This window comes from Paralichthys olivaceus, chromosome 10 (assembly GCF_024713975.1).
Source record: "Paralichthys olivaceus isolate ysfri-2021 chromosome 10, ASM2471397v2, whole genome shotgun sequence".
NCBI lineage: Eukaryota > Metazoa > Chordata > Actinopteri > Pleuronectiformes > Paralichthyidae > Paralichthys > Paralichthys olivaceus.
Window position 1 is genome coordinate 13716027 of NC_091102.1, and position 24294 is coordinate 13740320.

Below are 24294 nucleotides of genomic sequence, written 5' to 3' on the forward strand. Positions count from 1 at the left end.
ATCCATCCATTCATCCATCCATCTGTCCATCCATCAGTACAACCGTCCATCTGTCCATCTATCCATCCATCCATCCCTCAGTCTGTCTATCCATCCATACGATCATACATCCATATAATAGGATAAAGTGATGATGATACTCAACATATCATCATATCCAAAAGGTCAAAGCTTATCTTGGCAAATTCAAAACATAGCAGACTATTTATTTTACATCGACACAAGATCATTGTATGTCATGCTCAGACATGTACAGTTTCAGGAACTCCGGGTCTCAAGCTCCCTGTAATTTAGCATTTTTCAAACAGTGGGTTAAACGCCTGTAATATAGGGGCCCATTTAATACACAGACAGATTGCCTGCTCGGCCAAAATTCTTTAAATATTCATCAACTCTTAAATTTGAATTTCAAAACAAAGAGATATGTCATCCCAGTAAACTGCAGTGGGAGAGTAGACTTCTGGCTTACTGGAGAAATACCGCTGGCCCTCCCGTTGCATGCACTGTAGGCACAACATAGTTTTCAAAGGTGAGATATGATGGCACTCTAAAGAGACCAGTAAAAAAGTTATAGAGTGATAAAACATTCCTTGGCACTGTAAAACTAAAGAAAATATGATTACCCTTGACACTGGGAAGTGCTGTAGATCTTCTTGTCCTCTATCGAGCTGTGTTGCTTCTTTTCCTCCCACTGGCATTTAATCATGGGATAAATCAAACCAACGCATGGGAAAGCAGGAGTTTGATGTCTGACATCCCTGATAATTTAGACTAATTTCACCGTTCTAATTTCACTGGCAGCCACACAAATACTGATTGCATATGCACCCTGGTTCATTTGATGAGTCCTATTAGTCAGCTATATGGTATGACAAGATGTTTTTGATTCATAACCCTGCTTTAATATAATTTCACTTTGAGTGGAAGTGGAGTCGTCACTCTTATCTCTATAGCAACACATAGAGAAGAAATAGTAAAACAATCTGATCCCCAAGATCCCTAATAGAATATGCACAAGGCAAGAAACACTAAATTGAACAGCTGCAAATTATCTCAATTTAATTGTCTAAACAGGAACAAATCAATAATTCAAAACCGGACATGATTCATTTCAAAATAATTATGTGGAAGCTAATCTGTGATTGCTTTGTGATATAAATTTGCATATTCAGCTAGGTGTACTGGTGAGGGGTTGGTATCTGTTCTGTTCATTGATAGCATCTGCTTTGGGGACTAGAATTCAATTCCCTATCCACCACCTCAAGGCGCAGCTTGCACAAAAAACCTTTTTGGGGACTGTTTTTTTTAGGACTCAATCCCAGGGCTGTTCTAAATCGACAGTGTGTGGGGCTAAACCCAGACCATCTGGAGCTGATGTAATTTACCTTGAGTGCTCCTTGCTTGTCCTTATAATGAATTGAGGAATCCCTGCTTGTCTGCTGGCTGTTCCATAACATTAGTCTGAAAATAGTATGCAGGCTTTTGACCATTTGTGTATCAAAAGTTGCTTACAAGAGAAAGATTAGTTTTGAGAGTCCGGCTATTACAATTTTAAAATCATCCATATATTGGGAATTTTGGAACCCATCTATTATTCTGCAGAAAATAATACACTGTGTGGGCAGTGAAGAAACTCATTGCCAAACGTACTTACTGACATCACAAACTCTTACACCGCTTCACATTTAGGCTACTATCTCAAGAATGATTGTTGAGGCTTATGGTGTCTTCAGTAATCTACATTTCAAGTTTCAGTTGTTTTTTTGCTGCAATACAAATGTTAACTTTTATAGTTACTGTATGATCCTTGGCCTAACATGTGGAGATTTGCATTTGAGTCATAACAGCATGGCTGGAGGTCAATGGTTCGCCCTGTGGAGGTTGTCTGCAGGGGTTTAATTGCAACATCCACTATCAGGTTGCTTAGAGATCTGAGAATCCATGGGCAAGCCTTGTGCCAGACCATAAAAGAAACATCAAGGACTCCTAAACGCTGCAGCCAATGGCTTTGGATCAGGAGGAAAGTTTCCAACTTGGCCCCAAGATGTTTGGGAATGATCAACCTGTGGTGGCCACACAACTGATATCCTCTTACATCAACTGATGGTTGGCATTTTAAAAAGTGAGGAATACCTTCAAATGTACAAGGGATATCCTCCATCTAGTCATATGTTCTAAAATGATAGTCCTGTAACCTGAAAAAATGTTAGTACCTCGTTATTGAATTATTAAAAATGCTCACAAGATACGGATACAACAACTTGATTTCTCTTCTGTGTCTGTTGTGGGGAAACGGCTTTGCTTTATCCTGACACCTCTTATCGACAGCTCGGTGGACGGATGAGCACAGTGCATGCTCTGAAAACTCCACAGATATGGAGGCCATTTAGTTCTGCTAATGAAGCCATTGATCATTGTTAGCTTAATGACACTTTCTAAGTGGACTGTATACCCACCAGAATTTACAATGTGTTTTGGCAGCACTCTGAAATATATATTTTTATTTAAAAATAGAAGGAGAAATACTGACATGCATACGGTACTGTCATTTTAACTTCACATTAACCAACTATATATCATTGTACTAAAATGCCCGTGGCGGTTTTGCAGTTGATTCAGGTCCACAGAGTAGAAATGAAAAGTTGTGAATGCGACCCTAATGACCAAACATATAAATCCTGCCCACATTAAGGAGATCAATTAATTCAGCCCTTGCTGGGATGCAATGAAAAGTCCACCACCTCATCACTTTTTCAAGATTTAGTATACTCCATGTGCAAACACCTCTCAGTGTGCCTGCAGATTATTAGATCACTATATCAATGTTGTGGTTTATTCATAAATCGACACTAGAGGTAGGTACAATTTCTCCTCAGGGCTTAACCGTGAGTGTAGTGTTTGTGTCAAAAATAAAAAATCACTTTGTAGCTGTCAATCACATATACTACCCTTATATAACATGTATAATATAAATGTATAGCTTCCACCCATGTTAGCAATACATTGTCTGTATTTAGAAAACTGTACAGTAAACCCCAAATCAAGAAGTTTTGAGGAAGAATTACACATTAGTGTAATAAAAAACTACAAAATACAGGACAAAAACACATACATTTAATCATCACACTTCAGTGTTTCTGAAAAACTTGTTTTTATGTCGAAAATCTATTTGATAACAGCCACAAATAGACAAGAGATAAAGTCTTCAGAAAAAAAAAGAAAAAAAAGCTGCTGTCTGTGGCCCTCACAAGATTTTAATAAACATGACCAATCAGACCAAATTAAGTGATTGGCTGGAGAGCATGACTGGAGTGTCCAGCCGGTAAGGAATACACCACTGAAGCAGACACGATAGCCAGAAGTTAGTGAGTCACGGAAAAGTAGCTTTGATGAGAGGGTCAATGGGGGGGTTGGAATGTATCAGTTGCTTACCAACCCTAGTTTTAACATAATATTAAGGTACACATAATGTTCCTCAGCACAACATTCAAGGATGGAAAATAAGTCATCTTGGGAGCTTTAGTATTGAAAGTATTATTTTATGCCACTTGAATCTTTTTCATTTTGGCTTTATTCACCACAAGTAGACTGAGTAGTGTAGAGTATGGCTCTAAAATGGCTATTTTAAGATTGTCTATGTATCTATCTGCACATACATATAACATTTACATGTTAGCATGTTGACATGAGTGCACATTTCACAGCCCAGGCTCTGGATGTTGTCGTTGTCACATAAATCATTCCCTGATGACGTGACCCAAATATCTCACTTTGTTCACTACATTTAGCACTTGGTCTGCCATAAAGAATTAGGGGAAACTTTCCTTCCGATCCTTTTTGGTTTTAGCAGATATGACAACACTCTTTTAAGAGTTAAATTCAATGTCATGCTGCAGACCATAATAGATTCTGAGCAGTAAGCCAGAACTATAAGGAGACAGGACGACTAAATCATCAGGGTAAATCACATGGTTAATAAAACTGTCTTACACACTTTTAGTTTTTTACCATAATGTGATAACCATCTAATGTGATAACATTTTTTACCATGATTCAAATCAAATATGGACGCATTCATGTTTTTACGCATGCAGAGTTCTATACTCTAAGAGCTTGCCTCTGTGTGTATATACACAAATCTTTGCCTTGTCTATTTTCAATCCAAGCATCAGAAAATTAATTCTAATGCTTTGTAGAGTATGCTTTGGCAACTGCTCTGTAATTTACATCTCATCCAGTGTAATAGCCAGACCAATGTTAAATTCATCACTGTTGACACAATCTAAAACATCCCTATAATGTTTTATCCATAGCCCATCAATGTTTTCAGATCCAGTTACCCTATCGATGCTGAACGGCGGGGCCATCTTACTGGTACTGAATTCTTTCCAGAATGTATTGGCTCTATGTTGCTGAAGCTTTTTGGTGATGGGCCTTGCTCTTTTAATTAAATAAGTATGAACCACATTTAAATGTAGAATTTAAGTGTTTCTTGTGTTCATACTCTGGGTTTCCCTTATCACAGCCAGTTTGAAAAGGTTATCATAGTTCTGATCATAAGTAGACTTGCAATATTGAAAATCCAACTTATATGATCTGTTATAGCCAGTTTATACAAGATCTCCACTTACTATTGAGCATTGGGTGCAGACATACAGTGATTCATTCATGAAGGCTATATCTACAGGCAGCAGTATGTTGCTGTAAAAGAACTGACTAGCATTTTAAGGAGTGCTAATGAAAATTCTTCCTCATTTCTACGTCATTCATAGGAGTGTAAACATTTAAAATTACAAAAATATTCTTATTGTTCATATTCACCAGAATAATAATAATAGTATCAGTAGATCACATTTCTTATGCCAAAGAAATCAGATTTTAATATGTTAAATTGGTTATACATTTATTTAATTTATGCTGTACTTAATTTAAAACGTGCTGGAAAATCTCATCCTTCTTGTTTGGGAAAAACAGGTTCCCCACAGTTTCATTAATACACAAAAAACTGCTTGAAATAGTCCACTATAGTTATAAATGGCTGTTTTCTATTCAAGGCCACAAGAATATAGATTAGAGTAGTACATATCATTTTGCACATTTGTATTACATGTTCATTGAATGTTCACTTTGCAACTGGCCTTTCCTCAGAGCTCTCAGTGCACTTCAAGACACAGAGTGTGGCTGGTTCAACGGGGCAACATGATATACCAACATGACCAATTCATTAGGCATTCACAGCAAATAGTTTGTGGGCAATCAATGCAACATAATTTGATCTGGATGAGAGATAATGCAAAGCCACCACTAGCCTGTAGCTACTTGTAATACCACTGCATGAGATAGTGAGGGATTAGTGCATCAGCAAATGTCAGTGTGTGAAGGCATAGGAGGGGAAGGAGCGAGTGAATGGATGGGTGAGTGGGTAAGAAAATGATGAGGGTCATGAATCAGTGAATGAGTTGCTCTGAATAAGTGAGACAGAGTAATTGATGCAACGCAGGTGGGATGGAGTGACTGACTGAGTGTGCGAAACAGAGATTAAATGAGAGAGGGAGGGAGGCCGGGCTAATAAATGTGTGTGAGAGACAGTAGTTGAAATTTTGTCCGACTGACTCATCGACTTCAATGAATCGCTCAATGACTCAGTCTGTGTATAGATCCCAGCCTCTCCGTAAAAACAACATTAAGCATTTTGCATCTCTGCCTCGCGGCTCCAGGACAAACGGATCTGCATTCTGTCTCATTTGCAGTCTGCTCCGGCATGTGGCTAGCTTGAGGGAGGCGGACTTATTCTGCCTGAAAATTATTCTCAGGAAACTGGAAGTATTATTGCTCCCAAACAGGGTATAGCAGGGATTTGTGGGTAACAGCACAGTCCAGCTGTCCATGCATGGCTGCCAATATCATTTTGATGCAAATAGGTCCACATAAATGACTGGGACAATACAACTCATATGCAGATATAGGTGGCAGAAAACCGACAGCATCGCCAGGCGGGATGAGGCCGTTATTATTCTTGGCCGGGGACTGAATTTATACAGAGCCATTGAATTGTATGTTGGGGTTGAAGGGGAAAAAAAGCAAGATTTTTGAATTGATTGAAAGTGGGAGATTGGTAGGGAAGGATATTTCCTATATGTTGTGCTCCCCGCCATCTCTCTTTTGCTCTCAGTTCTCCAGCGTTTAATGCACTTTCATCTTACATTAGCTAACACTGCTGCTGCTCAAAATGCTACAGTTGGAACAAATAACACATTATCTTTGCCTTTGGAAACATTTAATTGCGTATGCTCTATATATAGCAAGCTTGTCATTAAATTGCACTTATAGAAATTATATTCCATTAAGGGCAGTTAGGTGGAACTTCTTAAGTGCAGCGACTGTGTTGGCTTTTATGCAGCTTCTATGTGTGCACAGCAGGAATTTTCCCATTGCGGCCAAATTGTTACATCTGCTCCTGGGACTTTATCCACTGTGCCCTCCACATCCAAGGCAATGGCTTACTAACCTTTGCCTCTTCCTGAGTAGAAATGTGTGATGGAGCCATGACAGAACATAGACTGTATATAAAATTGGTTGTAGACTTCTACCACTGATTGCAAGAAGTTTGTTCCAATATAAATCTATGAACAAATGAAGCAACATAAACATATTTAGTTTAGTTTAGTAGTTTCTAGTTTTAGGTCTTTTTTAATACAGCATGATGTTTATTTTATAAACTAGGTCCCATCTAAAGTCAATAGGACAGTAAAGAATGGTATACATTGGGGTATGGATACCTTCTGATTGACAGCATATACCAGGTGTAGGTATTGGCCACTTTATTTACCAATTCATCTAGTCCCTGTTTGTTCTTTGAAACTTTTTCTCCTCCATTCACTGTTGTAATGACTCTTTGATTTAGAATAGTTTTCTTTTATCTGGGTACTTTAGATTGGATTTTGTTATCAGTTAGACTTCTGGACTAAAACAACCGAAGACAAATGTTTATTTTCTCTTACTAAGACAGAGCTTAAATTTCCAGAGTTTTTGTTGAGAAATATAGGCTTAAAATCAAAAAGGTGATTGACTAAAACAAGGACATTCTAAATGTAGAAATAGCTGAAAACAGCAGCAATAGTCTGCATTGGTTGGTTGAAGGGTTCTGCTGCCCCAATAGGCCAAATTTCAAACTGTATAATATTTTCATAAGCTACACAGTGACATGTAATCTACACATTGCAAAGTGTTCAACACGACATTTAAGAGGCACGTCGACAGCGGAAGATAATACAACTTGCAGACTTTAGAGACTCCTGCTGTGAGTAGCTCAACTCTCGCCCAGCTCTATTATGAGACTTCAAATATTAAAACACCCACCCACACACACACACACACAGTCTCCTTGGAGACCAAAAAGGAAGGCAGCGTCAGCTGAACATTCATCATGATCAAAGTGAAACCTATGTATCCTTACAATACCCTTACTCTGACACACAGCTTAAAGATTCCCTCTCTTCATCTGCACCCAATCCCATACTTTGTCCCGTCTTACAGAGTGCAACCTCAGAGGAGAAGCATACAATGCAAGGATAGATGTCAAATGCAATTAACCCAAAGAGCATCCAACACTTTACTTTCCCCTTTTATCTCTCTTCACAGGGAGATTTCTACAAGGCCTCCTCATACAAGCTGTCACCCTGTTATACCCTTCTTCGTCCTCGGTTTAAGAGAGATTTGATCACCTCTTGGTTTGGTTAAGACAGAGATGAAGCCACGAATAGTAATGATGCTGTTTTGTACTGCGGAAAATGAAAAATTGTGTTTTTTAAAGATGGCACATATAACTCAAAATGGGCCATTTCTAACTTTGGCTTGTTTTACACAACTTCCCTGCATCCATGTATGTTGCTTAGATGAAAAAAGACAAACACTAAGTCACAAAACTGTCTAGTTTCTGTCTTTTTTTCTTTTAGCATCCATGGTAAACAGAGCTGTCCAATTATCAGCTGTAAGACTAAAAGGCAAGATAGGGTAGGAGGTGAAAAGATTTCAAACTAAAGAAAGCAGCTAGGGAAACTAATTGTAATTTGGTTACATCTGCAAAGTTAGCATGGGGGTAATGAGGAGCATCTGGCCGGTTGGTTCGCTAGCAAAGATAGATACTTTTTTGTGAGTACATTTTAGAATCAGTGATTCTGATTTCAATAATTTCTAATCAAAATATGCTAGCCCAAATGAATGTTGTTGAAGCACGATCACAGCGACAATTCCTTCTAATTTAATCTCATTCCCCTGATACACACAATCCTCTATGAACTTTAGCATTTTTATACAGTTGCCAATTTTTGTTGAATAAATTGGATAAATTGGTTTGCAGCCTAAACGGGTCTTGGGGGAATATGTTTGTTTCTTCATGCACAAAGGAACTAGGACTAATTAGGACTGATTTCTTGGCATAACATTTTCAATTGTAGGTATTGTTTCTTTTCAAGCAACCAAAATAGTATTTTTATGTGAGTGTTTATTTACTGAATCGTCCAAAAGATAATAGTTTCTGTTGTAGAGATGTCAAAACACTAGCATATGGTAGTATTATGGCTATTGGCTGTTTGGTTGTTTTTTGGTTCATTGGTTGGTTGGTTGGTTGGAGGGTTATTTTGATAACTGGTGGGAGGCAGCAGGAACAAAGTGAGCTAAAAAAAAGGTTTGGGTCTGATATCACATCAAATCACATTTTTTCTTCCACGTCACATTTTTCTTTCTTTATAAATAATTCTGTCTTCCCAGTCAACTTCTGCTCTGCCTTATGCTCTGTCACTTCATACTTTATACGCCCTACTTTTTCCCGAAAGGGATATGGAGCTTGAGACCTCTAAGACAGTCGCTCCCTTTTGAAAAATGATGTAAGTTTAATCATAAGACAATGATTTTCCTTTCGGCAAATTTTATAGACGCAGGTGGTACATTTTTACTTCCAAGCCAGCCTTCCCGCTGCTAAATCATGCAACAATCCCCGATGACCTTCTGAAATATTAAGATAGGAGCTATTCTAATCTAACTTGGGTCGATTTTTAACCATGAATGACAAAGATAAATGCACATAATCCAAGTGAGGTCAGATTGTGGAATATTATGACATTACTGCAGTGCTAGTTCTAAACTTGCGTTTGCTTGGCCTGTGTTAATGCTCCAAAGCTTAAACAGTCAATGGTGCTGTGAAGTTAGAAAACTTTATGTTTATCATATCTGGTTTATCTGCAATGAAGATTTAATAGTCAATGTTCTTCTTAAAGTGAAACCAAATTTGCTTTATTACAGTTCACGTGTGTGGTTGCTGTTGTTTTTTCAAACACAAACATACACCCAAACATATACAAACATACACCAAATTACTGATGGAGGGGGTGGAGCAAGACAGAGATGCCGTGTGATAATTTTACCACTCATATGAAACCGGACATAAAAAGCACACTGTACCATATAATGCCATGATTGTAGTTCTCTGGGAAATGTGTGCCAATCATGGAAGGTTAATTGGAGGATAGTAATTTAAATAGTTATGTAAAATCACTGCTATGGTCCTTTAGGTAAGCCCACAAATGCTATAGTTTCAGTGAGGAGCATCGTCTCTTCCAATCTGGTTAAATGTCAGCGATTTCAAGAATGTGCTCAGCATTTAAAAGTGAACACCAGCGGCTTCTTCCCTTAGCACTGATGATACTCTGACTGAGCACGACACAGCTTCTTCCATGGTTCTACGTGAATGCCATGCCATTTACCAACATGATCTAATACTGTGTTCAGCTTTTTGGTTCGGGCAAAATGATGCATCTTCTGCTGAAATATTGTGAGTGGTTTCTTTATTATAGGCACTGACAATATCTAAATTAAATTTGCTATTGTGTTGAATTGCATGGTATAAATCAAATGTTCCTGATATTGCATCCACCCCCTGGAGTTTGCAGAAGGATTTGATTGATAACCACAACAAAAACCGACTCAGTCCGAGATAAAAACCTTACTCCCTCAATATGAGATCTCACTGCTCGATCCCAATGAAGTCATACAAAGCTTTCCAGGCTTTAGAAGCAGCTCTCTCTGCACTGCATCCTCACACTCCAATCACACACCCCAGGAGGGAAAGTTAGATTCCATGTCTCCCTCTGATGCACAGGGATTCTCAATTCATCTGTGTCCTCAAAGTGGAAATTGGCAGACCGTAGACTTAGTGCGGAGAAGTACTCCTTCCTTGCTGGCACACATTGAAATAATAAGTGTATGGCCTTAAGGGATTTACCCAGCTGTCTCATAAAAGAAGCCTCTCCTGATGGTATTTTGAAGTATATAGTGGCAACAAATACACACCATAAAAAACTAAAGGATCTTCTTACTGCAGGCTCTCAAAAAACTTTGAGCTCTTTGATTAGCATCCTTAGTATTATGAGACTTTTCACGCCCAGAGAAATGTGAGCATGGTTAAAATTGTATGAAAGCTGGCATGTTGTGAGTTTGGCTGGCCATATATCGTTGCTGCCATCAGGAGTCATTTTCAAGACACTTATCTTGACACTTTTGCAAACTCTTTTGACCGAATTTGTACAGATGAGATCATGGGAGTTGTTGCCACTTTTTCACCCATAGTCATCTTAGGTTGCTTGGTTCCCCTGTGCATTTGAGCTTTGCTGGGAGAGCCACGGCAACAGAATGTGCAGCAAATGGTAATGAATAATTGTGAACCATTACAAGTGACCAATATAAACTGTGGATGGAAATGAACACCAGACTGGCTAATTGCTATGGATACGATGAAAGTAAAAAGCAACCAAAATGAAAAGTCCTGTTACCTTGAATACATTTAGGGATTACTATGTGTTTTGAATATTATAAGTACACAAGTCAACATAGGGCAAGTCGATTTTAGACATGTTACTGAATAATTGTTACATATCATATCTTTATGGCGATGCAAAATCAGAAAACTCTAAACAATTAAAGTATGTTGAGTGGTTAACTAGATCTGAGAACTGTTTCTATCTACACCAGTATTTCGTATGATGGTGTAATGGAAAATGTATTGATGTTTTACTACTGTTATGACTGTTGCTGTGCACTTGACTGATGCAGCCTCAGCGTTCATGTCCTTTTGTTGACCCTGATCTGTGAAACTGGGTGCTGGGGTCAATCCCAGTTTCTATAGAAGCAACAGCAGATGTTTTCCTCTGTCTACCAGACTACATGTGACCTCAGTGTTCATGTTTCCTGTTTATCACACTGTATAAAAACCTTCTTCTTTCACTATTCGAGGTTCCACTCTGAGCGTTCATGCTGAGTGTGAAACCCTCTGCAGAGCTCACCATTAAAGACCCAAAGACAACTCCGGTCTGAGAAACTCTTTATTTTACACCTCGAGATACATTTCCACCACAATGGGGTTAAGGTTGTCCAAATGTAGCGTGTTCAGATTGGCTGATTGGCCACATCCTTAAAAGGTTTTCATTGAGGAGGAGGGAAGCGCTCTCCTTCCTAAACTGAATAAATTAAACTGTGACCTGCTAAATAATCGCAGATCAGATAAAACAAGGTCAAATCAGATGTTAAGAATTTACCATTGCAGTAAAAAAAAGCACTTAACATCCAACAAATTACAATAATACAGTATTGAACAAAATGTATGTAACTGCATGACATTTTATTGATGCTTTAGGCAGATTGTGGAAAAGGTTAACAATATACAAGTACACACATGTGGCCAGTCTGAACACACGATACACCATAACACCCACAGAATATTCAAACAGAGAAGCACATCTGTTGACCTTTGTGAAATCCTCCTGGACTTGTTTCTGACAAACAGCTTTAATGAGAGAGCTCAGTAAACATACATGAAATGTCATTGGTGGCATTGCAATAATATGTTTGTTTTTGCAAATCCAGTTACAATTTCAGTCACTGCCACACAAGTGCTAGTCCCATACATGATTTGTTACTTCATCATTTTTATGAGTCATCGTGTTTTCTATCGCTATCAGGAGGTGGATGAGAGGGCAGGGATCATGGTTGTCTCTGTGCATTCATTGGACCAACTGGTTTTAGTCATGTGCTTGATCCAGCACATGTTAACTCATCCTTTGTATTATTCTTTGGCACAAGCAGCACCAGGCTGAGCCGCAGCTGGTCCTTTACTCCCCCTTACCCACCGACCCAGTTAAGCTGCACAATAGCACATGGAATATGAGCATGTACTTTTTGAGCAGCCATGCAGGAGGAGATATCTGGACTAAGCCGAAAGCCATGTAGCAGCAAAAATATTCTTATCACACAAAAAATGGCATCTGTTAATACTTCAAGTTGCGTTGTTAAAAACGAATCTGACAGTATTTTTTTGTTAGAGAGGACATATTATTCTTTTTCTGTTTTCCATTTTCTCTATTGTGTTATATAGATTTTCCTGTAGTCTGGACGATATTTCTGTGTTGGTCCAAATTTGTACAATGCACGCCTAGCAGCTAGTACGACACATCCTCAAAACAAAACCAGGTTAAGCAAGAGTGTAGGCCAACATTTCCTTTACTTGCTGGAAACAGTTGACCAATCATAACAGAGTGGGCAAGCTGGCCAATGAGAGCAGACTTGGCTTTATTTAAGTTTTTCAGACAGAGGCTGAAACGAGGAGCTGCAGCAGTGGCCTGATATCTTCTAAACATTAGAACATGTAATCTCTTTCAAGTAATAACCCAAATAAAAGTTATGAATCTGAATATGAACACTTGATGTGTCCTTTAAGATGAGCCCAACCAGCTTCAACATTCAGTTGCTGCTTTTTATTTGCCGTGAGTATTTATGATCCTGTTATTTATAACAATAACACTCCTGTTCTGCTGCAAAATGAGTACAGGACATTTACTTGTAATGAATCAGGCAATGGTTAGAGCAGAACTTCATCAAACCTTTATCCTCTTGAGATGTTTATCTATGTATTTAACTCACTGAATCTTAACTTCATCTCAGGGTGATGTTTTATCAAATATGATGGATTTTTCTGCTTCCTTCCTTTGTAATATGTTGATCAGTTATACATGCCAAAATAAAACGTTCATTTGTGTTATGTTTTTGTGCTTGTTAATCAATTTCCACTTTCTTCTAAGGACATGAGGTACTCATCAATTCATTGCTTCTGAAGTAATCCTTAGGCAATGCTATTGGAGGCCTATGGACTGATGGGAAATAGTTTTGTTATCAAGTAGTCAAAAGTAAGAAGCATTATTTATTATCTTCATCTCACAGCATGCAAATGTTGTATGCATGTATCACTAGAAATTCTGAATGAATGTTTTTGTGTTTGAAATATCAGGAGAACATTAACCTACTTCATAAATTCAATTGCACATAAAACTCAGACATGAAGCTTTCATGTCTTGTTTCTTTCAGATTTATATTTACATCATATAAATAATGTTTTTAGAAGAAATTCTGCTATTCCCCCCCTGCCAGTCCCTTTGGTGGTGTAGATCTTATTTTCAAACTACTGTACCAGATATCTGATATCTGCCTCTTTTCCAGATAAGATCATTTAGCCAGAGAGCAGGAAAATGTCCCGCCAGGTGAAGCCAAGGACCTCATCATCCTTCTGCTGTAAATAATAATGTGAAGCACCTGGGCACAGGTCAGTGGCTGCATTTGTACAAATCCATTTCTGTCCATGCTTGATTGCCTACTTGCATAAAGACGTTTCTCTGGATTTAATGATATCCAAAATATATAAAACATGTTGTATCTCAACTTTCAGGATATTACAAAATTACTTGTTCAATTGTTTGACAACAAAGAAAGCCCTTGTAGGGCTAGTAATTCCTTAAATACTCACAAGTACTATTACATGTAACAACGATATAGCAACAGGGAGGTAATTTAAAAGTGGGGCACCTCAGTTTTTGCTCCGGGCCCCTTACATTGTCCAATATGCCCATGAGAACAGAGCAGCATGGTAGAATGGACTTGTTCTACACTATTGAATAACCAACAAAGTTATTGACGTACATTGCATTTCATTATTGTGCCAATTATCTGCTTTTGGTGCTTGTTTTTGTTTGAATAACTTTAGACTGAATTAACTTACAGTGTATTCCAAGGTTATGACTCTGCATCTCCTGAGCAAGGTCTTTGTTGTTGCTTTTTGTCCCAGCTGCTCAGAGTTCTCCATTATTCCATTATAATACGAACAAGTGTCATGATAAGAGGTGCCCTCAGCAAGAATGAGACTAATCCATAGAGAGACTGGGTCCTGATAACTGCTGAGAGCTCCACTTGGAATGAAAGTGTTTTTCTTAACAACAAACAAAGATACTGTATCAGTGGGGATAAGGAGGCGGTGTGGACAGACCATGTGAGACGCAGCTCTTAAGTCCAATTTGTGTTGATATACAAGCTGAACCTCAGATCGCTGGACTTCTTATTCCGGGGGAGCCGGAGAAGAGAAATTATATTTATGCTTTCAGGATCTGGACTGGAATCCCACAGTCACCCCTATTTGTTGCTCAGATGAAAAAGACACATGATAATCCAAACTCATGTTTTATAGAACAACAGAACACTTTGATAATGGCCCATTGTCTTGAACATGAATATTATTTGTTATTCAAAGTTTAACTTCACCCCTAAGTGTTGGTTGAAGTGTCTCATGCCATACCAATTAGCTTGCTGAAGTTAAATTATTTAGGTTGTGTTGCAAAGAGCAACAACTCCAGTAGCAGCACACACACTTTTGCCACAGGAATGTTGTAGGAAGTGGAGGCTTCTCGCCTTATGGATTTTCCTGACGGCCAAGAGCACAGTCATACTAATCATTTGAACCGCCGGCACAGGCCACCTTCACTGAGATGGCCGGGGCTGAAGCGACTGTGTCTGACATGTGGTGTTCCCAAGGTGTTCTACCCACTGGGACAGACGGCTGTCAAGGGTCAAACAGCGTGTGATAGACGGACAAGCAAGGGTCAGGAGATGATGTGGTGGTTTTAGGTTCAGCATAGAATTGGCAATAAATTCAGCTTTCTAGATTCCTACTCACGAGTGGTCACTGATGGAAGGAGGGCACCCTCCTTTAATAAGAGGATATTCACTTTTTCAAATACATATAAGTGTCCTGATGTAGAGAGAGCCCAAACATTGACTCTACATAAGAATTGGCCCTGCAAGGTTCAAAACAGTTTGAAACACCAGCTGATGTTTTGAGTCCTGCTCAACTCATAAATTAAGATAAATTTCATAATAAATGTGAAATTAAGACCAACATTAATGTATTAAATCAAAGAACAGCCGTTTTATTTAGTTTACAGTTCAAAAGAAACAGTTAAGTACAGTATCTCTTTAAGCACTCAGATCCGAGGTCATCATAGAGTCAATTGATGGACATGATTTGTGTTTTAATTCCAGTTGTGTTTATTTTTCCAGTCTGGTGGGAATCTCAGATAGTATAAATATACTTTAAGTTTGTATTAATAACTGGATGCATGATGGATGTTGATGCATTTTCCGCAGACCAGTCAGACGTGTCCTCTGAATTTTTATTTACCTCCTCAATCCCCGCTGCTCTTTAAGTCGGTCTAAATCTCTTTCTCTTTAATAGATGAACATACTGTGAGTCTCTAAAAATACTAATACTGCACCTGAAACTTTTCTTTTTAGCTCATTCGCTTTGCCATATTAAGCAGATTCCACAGATAAAAGGGATTTTCATGGTGTTTCAAAAACCTGTAGATAGGTTCTGTAAATTGTCACTGGATTGGATAAACAAACTAAAGTGAAGGCTTTGAAAGTAGCCCATTCAGACTCCGTGTCCCCAAGGTCCCTTGGGATGCACAAGAATTTAATTCCTGATGTGGAAATTGAAGACCTCACAGACACGGGGTCAGACATTCCCTGTCCACCATCTCTACATGTTTGTGTTTGCCAGGTATGTCTGACAGTCTTCCTCTCAATCTGATCCAACTCACTACAAGGTTGTGTTTGGTTAACAGCTCTGCTCTTCTCTTCACAAGAGAGACAAACTGCTGCAGACACGTTGATCATCCACCTCTGGTCTAAAGGTGTTCTGGTACCAGGCACACTTACCTTACCTTACCGCCTGACCTTTGATCAACAATGGTGTTTGTAATGTCCCATGGTTTTAATAATGTGGACAGGAATACTTTCATAAACAATGAATGTGTTGGTTACCATATATATAAATAAAGGCTCTAGGTGACATTGAATTGTGGGAAGAAGTATATCAGAAAATGAAACCCACACTTTGGCTCACTGTAACCCAAGGCCTAGCTGAGTAATGTGTGTTGGTTTTGTCCTGTAAGGTTTTATTTATCTCTTTTCCTCTCCTATTTGTTTCTCTGAATCAGCACCTGATTTTTACTCATACATGTACTGTTTGTGTGGAAGTGGATGGACATAGTATTAGATGTTTATTTTTTCCATACAGCTGTTTGAGAGCAGTCAAGGGTAAAAACATAAATTGTTCCTACAGCATGAGGAGACATCAATGACACAATGTTTCACATAGGAAAAATAAACTGCATTTCATGTGGATTATATCTGTATGTACCATTTAACACTTGTATTGCTCTTCAGCAGATTAATTTAAAGAAAGCAAGAAGCTGGCTCTCCTTTCTTTAGTGAACTCATCCTCTATGACAAGGCCATCTAATATTTTGCCCTTCAGGCAGATTTGCTGTCTGCATTTCTCTTTTCGCTCTCCAGATGGCTTTAATGCCATTATCTTTGCTCCTCTGTCACTTTAATCCCCAAGGATTGTGAATGTAAGGAATGTTGATCGAGCAGGCCTTGGCAAGATCCGATTCACAATAACTGCTACATGTTAGCAATAAAGTGTCATGCTGTGGCTGTTGACACCGTCACCCCATCATTAGCACTCCGTGAAATTCTAGGACATTTGGGTAATTGGGAAATTAAAAGCATTTAACCATGGCAAACCTTACTTGCTGTTTTAGTCTTGTTTGTTCTAAATGAGTACCGGTGACTGATAGGAAATCTAAGGCATTTAAACCTTTGTTATGTCACATGGATAAGGGTATGTAATACTGTGAAACAGTAGCATTTCTATGCCCACTTTGGTGATGTGAAGGATATATGTTCATCAACAGTTATTCCAAAACTTCAAGTATTATTAGCCCAATGGCATAGGGGTAACCATTACCTTGTGTTCCAGTGTGGTCAGTGTCAGATCCTGAGCAGCGTGACTCCAGAATTACAGACAGAAATAAGAAGTGCGAGCACAAGAATGTAGTGCACATGGCTGATGTATCTGAGGATCATATAATGAAAATACTACATCCCAATGATTGTCACAAACACAGTCAGAGCAAAGAAGTACATGCAGTAAAAGTACATGAAGGCCAATGCAACAACGAATGCACAGACTTGCACATTTGGGTGATGAAAAAGCTTTGGCCCAACACAGAAGTCCAAAGTACAAATATGAGATACCCACAGCTGTGGATCATCTAAATAATATTCTGTACATGTAGAATATTCCCAAAATAATGACTCCTACCACTGATACTGATGTATTCTGATAATAGTCCTGTTCAGCCTTCGCATTAAAGTGGTATAAACTAGCCTGTATAACTTAGCCCGAAACAGGATTCTAATTCTTATAATAATCAGGCTGCGGCAAAGGAAATGTATCCAGTTGCTAATTGTCTTTTTCCCAAAGTCTTCCTCTCTTCTATTTCATCAGCACACTGGCCTTTATCACCAAAATCACTTACTTAACAACATCTTTCCTCTAAAATGTATCAGTGGCTACAGTTGCTGGAAATTGTTTTAACTGCAAATGTGCTTTTGCTGCTAGCAAAATGTTAAATTAAGAGGCTAGAGCACTAATAGTCAAACCTTAGAAAGGACCCAGACGCCGTCTTATCCAGACCCAAACATATAGCCGATTGATCATTGAGGATGTTGAGAGTTGTTCTTTTTTACCCAGTGCAGCTTTTCTAGCGTTTACGGCCTTGGTTTAGCTGCCCAGGGAACTCATAGACCAATTTCATGCTTTATTAATCATCTCATGTGATGCCACTCAGCCAATCAACTGTGTGAATTCTGATGAGAACCAGTTGGGCGTCAGACCTTAACAGACAAGAGAAGGAAGAATAGTTGATGATAAATCAGTCAGAGAAAATCAAGAAAACCAACTTCATATGGCATGCTCTAAAATGAGAAAAGTAGACAGAGAAAACTGTTTGTTTGGAAGAAAAAGTGAAACTGAATATACACTTTTTTTTTCACTGTTAGCAAGCACTTATAAAAAAAAATCTGTATATACTTTTTACCTGACATGAGAAAAGAGCATTACTTTTTTATTAAATAATCCAATGTGAAAACTGCAAATACATTTTGTTAGAATATCATTGTATTATACTTTCTTTGATTTGACAGTTGTTTGTCAGTTGTTGACACTCCGACCTAGATACATCTAATATTTCAATATATATTGCACTGAATCATAACACTAGTAGACAAGATGTTCTGACCTTTCTCTGAATTTTTATTGATTTTTTTCAGGAGTGGTCTAGACCAACTGATGAGAGCCATATACCTGACATAGCACTGTACATAGTATAGTACTGACCAAAACATTTAGCATTTTAATTTACAAGCCTTTTTGTATTTCTGCTTAAATGCCTGCTGTAAAATACATAACAATACACATAATGCATTTAAAGACACTAAAAAGGGAGAGACGTAAGGCAGCAAGAATGGAATGACAAAGCACTATTGCCCAGCTCAAATTACTGAACTACTAATGAGTCAGGTTTCCAGCGCAGAATGAGCTCCCTCTCTAGCCCACATTCAGTCCTCAGGCCACACAGCACAGAGTGGATGGGACTCATCACCTTTATGAAGTCCTAGAGTCTGCTGGTTCATCATTTTGGGTAAGCTGTTGTGGCTGGTTGAAAATGTCAATTCCTCCACCTCCAGATGTCTCCTTTGACCCTCTTCTTTCACGCTGCAGTAATAACCAAGTCCAGCGATAGAGTGGCACTGCAGTAAGGGGGGACTCGTGATTTGACAAAGGATATATAAGAGGAAGCGATGTTTTCCCTGAACCGAAGATGCATACATTCTGGACTAAAACATTCACTGAATAAAATCAGACGTAACTCTAATGCATTCTCGCCTGTGAGCTGATTGTGGGGTTGTTTGACCGCTGCGTTTCTCTGAGCTGTTTTCCTGGCTGGGCTCCAGCAGCAGTGCATCTTTGCCTTTTAGAATTCAGTCAATCGCCGCCCATTTCTAATGCAAAAGCAATAAACAGCCAGGGAGCAAGAAATTATGTGGCACACACTGGCCAACTTCACAAACCACCAACGCTTCACCTTACAAGACATTGTTTTAGTTTCTGTGAAAGTCTTCACAAAGAAAATATTAAAAGGTCAGTCTACTTATAAGTTAATATAATTATTAAGTTCAAGCTTTTGATTTATACTTGCTACAGCAGTGAGATTCAACAACTCATGCATTGAGAATTAGATATCCTTACTTATGTTGTAAATGTAGCCATACTGCATCACGGCAGACAGTTGGAACCACCATGTTTTTATAGGTGGTATATTGGTAGTATAAGTCTTTTTAATGTTGTTTTTACAGTTTTATTCTCTCACAAATTTGTTTTGTGCTATTTGGGAGCATACAGCATGTTTGCCAAAAAAGGCCCACATTGGTTTTTGGATATTTGGGCCAAATTTGCCATTCCACAAGTTGGCAATTGCGGCTCACATCCGTTTTGTTGGCTCCACAAGAAGGCCAGAAGTGCTGCATCATTGCCTGAAGTGTCCCACATCTGTATGCTAGCGCTGTAACCTGTAGAGGCCCAGATATGCTACAGCAGGTCATGTGAAGTTATATGCTTGGCGTTATTATGGTGTCACCTGGAAAATGGCTTTTCACTGTTTACTCTTAAATGCTCATTAATGCAAAATGTTGAAGAGGCAGAGAAGCAAGGGCGGGAGGTGCTGTGTGTGAGTGTGTTGCATTTTTGAGATATTATTCCAACCAGGAGTCACCAGATGTTCATCGCAGCACCACACATCATTAAGTTAATATCAGTCATTTAGCATGAGTCATGGATTCTTTTCCAGGAAGACAAATCGGCATACATCAGTGGGGAGGGTTCAGATCTGGGCTGCTGGCAGATTCTGTCAGACACAGATTAAAAGCATGTACAACACATGTACTATTATATTAAGTACCAAGGTCTAAAAAGCAAATCTTGAAACACTACTCATTTTTACATATAGCAGGCTGATTTTTTCCCCACTTTCTTTAACTTATAGGGCACATCCTTCCAGACATTTTTTTCGAAACTCCATATGACCTGACTCAATGCAATCTGTCCAAAATCGCTTCCCACTTGTCTCTGTCTTTGTCCCCTTGAAAATATCCTTGTCCCTTAAATATTTATCCTTGGGTCCCATGTAAGGTGCTATGAAGAAGTAAGTTTCTACTATTATTATTACTTGTTCTTGGGCAGAAATAACACATTTGTATACATCACTTATGTTTAACATTGTTATGCAACTTGCAGGGCGTTAGTTCTCTGTAGTGCTGCTGTCTTTGTCTGACAAAGACCAAAGTTACTTCCCTTTGTCTTTCATTATTTGTCCTCTCCTCGTCATCTTTGTTCTCGACATTGACTTATTCTTTGATATCTTGCAGTTTTCCATTCTATTTCCTTTTACACAGTGTAATGAATTCTGCCTGACAGGTTATTGAGATGCCAATATAATATATTTTTTCTATTTTTGGAAATGAATAAGGAAATCACAGGGCCTCACCCAGGATGCGGTGGGATTGTGGTTTTTCAGAAGGCAGCCTGATACGTGCCTGCAAAACACGGAAATGATCAGAATTTGCTCTCAGTGAGGATTTACTTTCTCATTTTTTCTGCATGACGCTTCTCTGTAAAGCCTCCACACATGTGGGCATTTTTCTCAGCTGGTGTGAGGTCATTAACTCGGAGATGCTGGATCAGTTTTGCCCCCTACTGACAAATCTCAAAGATGCTCATGTCTTGCATTTCCTTTGCATTTTGTATTTTGACCCATTAAACTTTAAAATATGAAAGAAATCAATGATTTTTCATTTCAGATTCAGCCAAAAGTTATGCATTTTGATAATTTAGTTTAAGTTATTTTATAATCACAATCAAAAAGGTGTCCTCCGGGTTCCTTTGTTGTTTCAGTGATCTGAATGACTTTGAGATGAAGGTAGTAATAATGTGAAAGGATCCAGAATAAGCACATTGTTTGATCCCTGAATTGTCTGTAAACTTATTATATTAAAGTTGTTATATTTTCTATCCTGTCTTTTGTGAGAGAAAGTAGTTCGGCAAGAGAGAAAAAAAGTCTTTCTCTGAAATCATCTGATGATAATTCTTGACCTGTTATGTAATTTTATGCATTTCAGACAAAAATATCTAAATATAGCATTGCAGCATAGCATATAGCACCATGACATCATAGTGACGACAGTGGTGTTCATGGGTTTAACTGTGAAGACACACACATGTAGCACCACATCCAGGAGGAGCGTGACAACAGCGATACATCATGTTCTAACAACCAGGACAGAGAAGATGACTCTGTCACCACCTGGTCTTAACAATGATCTATCTTCTCTTCTACATTTGACAAGAGTCATGGTCAAGGAGTAAAAAGTCTATAAGGGACCCTCGGGGACAGGCCGCACCAACACAAAGAAAGGAGGTGTGGGGGGGAGGGGGATTCAAGCAAGGTATTCCTTAGTGAGCTGCAATAAGTCTGATGAAGTGGTTTTCTGATTGGGTCAATATTTCTCTTTTATTTTAATGGTGTCATCAGTGTCACCACCAGATAAAGTATAAATTCCATTACTGTGTCTCAGAGGCATGAAAGAATAAAAACCTGGAGAAAAACTCTGAGTACTCACGTTAGAAACGTCAACTTTATTGAAATAAATGAGTAACAAAATGTTTCACACAAACCTTATTACTGACTTAAGGTGCAGTTTAAACACCAGCAACTACAGGAACATGCAGTTTGTGTAAATCATAGACTGAATATAAAGATGACATGACAGCCAAAGTGTCTCGATCACCCCCTGGTGGCTGGTTTTTAAGTATAGACCCCTCCTCTCCTGTGTTAGGGCACCGGACATGGACCATTCTAAACTTAATAACATTTTTCTTACAGATGGTTTCTGTAGTTTTCCTTTAAATTTGATTTTAAGCTTATTAGTTTATTAGTTAAAAACTGTTTGAACGTCACGATTGACCACTGACTGGTGATTGGTCCAGTAAGTATATCAGCGGAACTCAATGCCACAGCTGAACACCTCGATACCCTAAACTCTGGTTCTGAACGACATCAAAAGTGCAAGATGGCTGCACACACATCTGGGATGGTTCAGCTTCATTTATGTCTAATAATTTGAGGTGGAGACACATTTCCATCTTTATATACACTTCAAAATAGAAAATGATATATCCATGATTTGAAAATAAGTCCCCAAAAGCTTTTAAATGCTTTGGCTCATCTGTGAACTATTGTACATACTAAAAGTTCTGTTGTGACATGGGACTCAGTGATGAGGTTAATTACGCCTCACAATGAAAACAATATGTATCTGCAAACAACACTGGGCTGTTGTTCTTTACCAGCATGTTAAACTAGACAGCTCTGCAGAAGCCACTGTTTTCTGCAGTGGAGAGTTATTTACATGAAACAAGATAAGAATATATGTTCATTTGGGCGTCTGGCACATTGTGGCGGTCGCCCTCACTATCAATAACTAAATAATGCAAACCTTTGTTGTAGAAATCCTGCTTAACCATGTTAGTAACTGATGATTTGACGCCAAGCTAAACAAAAATCATGAGGCTGAGCAACGGGAGGCATGTATAAGCATACGGCCCCTGGTGTCACCTGACAACAGTAAGAAATAAGCAGGTGCTGCAAATGCAAATCCACTCTGACAGTTTAATTTACTTCTTTTTTATGGAATTGTCAACAGATATTTTCTTCAACCTGTGTTAAAATGTCAATTATGTGTAAAAAATGTAAGATCTAAGAATAAAGTTTTACACAGTCTTAAAATGAACAGTTCTTTCGAACCAATCAAGTCACTTGAACCACTCAAATTGTAGAGATGACCTCTTCTATAACTCAGGACTCTTTTTTTCTTTTACATCTGAATTATAGTTCTGCAGAACGGACAAATAGTGAAAACGAAGAAAAAGTCAGACTAACAAAAAGTACTTATGTGCTTTATAATCTTAAGCCCTTCATGACCCCGTGTTCAGGATAGAATTATCTGAAAGTCCTGTCAGATTTGCCGGCAGCCACTGCTGAGGTGGTGGTAATAAAGTTTTAAGAATTTCTGTCCAGTGGACGATAATAGTGGAAGGATAATAGTGATTTTCTTCTCTACATGCTGATACAATAGTCCTTATTGGATCTTTTTTTTCCTTCAGGGGTTGGTGCCACTTGTGGTTTTCCTAATTGAACCTTCCACTCTGCCAGGCTCTGCCATCAATAACATCTACCCCACCGCTCCCTCCGTTCACCTCACCCAGTCATCTGACCTCTTAGCGATAAGAGCCGCCTCTCATCCCCCCCCCCTCTCCTCTAGATTGACAAGCTGACACACCATCTCTGAGGTCAGCTGGGCTAATTGGTTTGCGCACATCTTAGATGGACCGTTAGGCCTCACAACTAATAAACTGAAAACATTCATCTCTCCCTCTCTCCCCCTCTCTCTCTCTCTCTCTGTCGCTCTCTTTCTCTTTTTGAGGGAGGCTGATGGAGGCGGCGATAATGGTCCAGCGAGGAGTAATAACGTCCAGTGCAATCTGCGGCTCACATATGTTGTAAGCTAAAATGATTGGCTGTTTAATCTTTTTGGGTCTTTCTCTCTTTTATCTCCTGCAAAGCTCACAGGGAGTGTAGCGTTGTGGATTGGAGGAGTTGGTCGTGAGTGGCTGTGAATGGAAGTAAAGCCTGGTTTTATTCATTTCAGGTTTGGATTCATGGTACAATATAGGAATTAAAATGTTGATATCGCCACGACAACAGGGACGTGTGAGTATCTTGCTGTAATCATACTCACCCACAGTAACTGTTACTTCTTTACTTTCGTTCACTCTGTGATATAAAATGATGGAGGATTTGCACTTTGCACTTGTGACTGGAAACGTCTACATTTAAAGAGTCTGTATTTACTGTAATTGAGATTGATCATTGATTTATATTTAACATCTTGTTGACT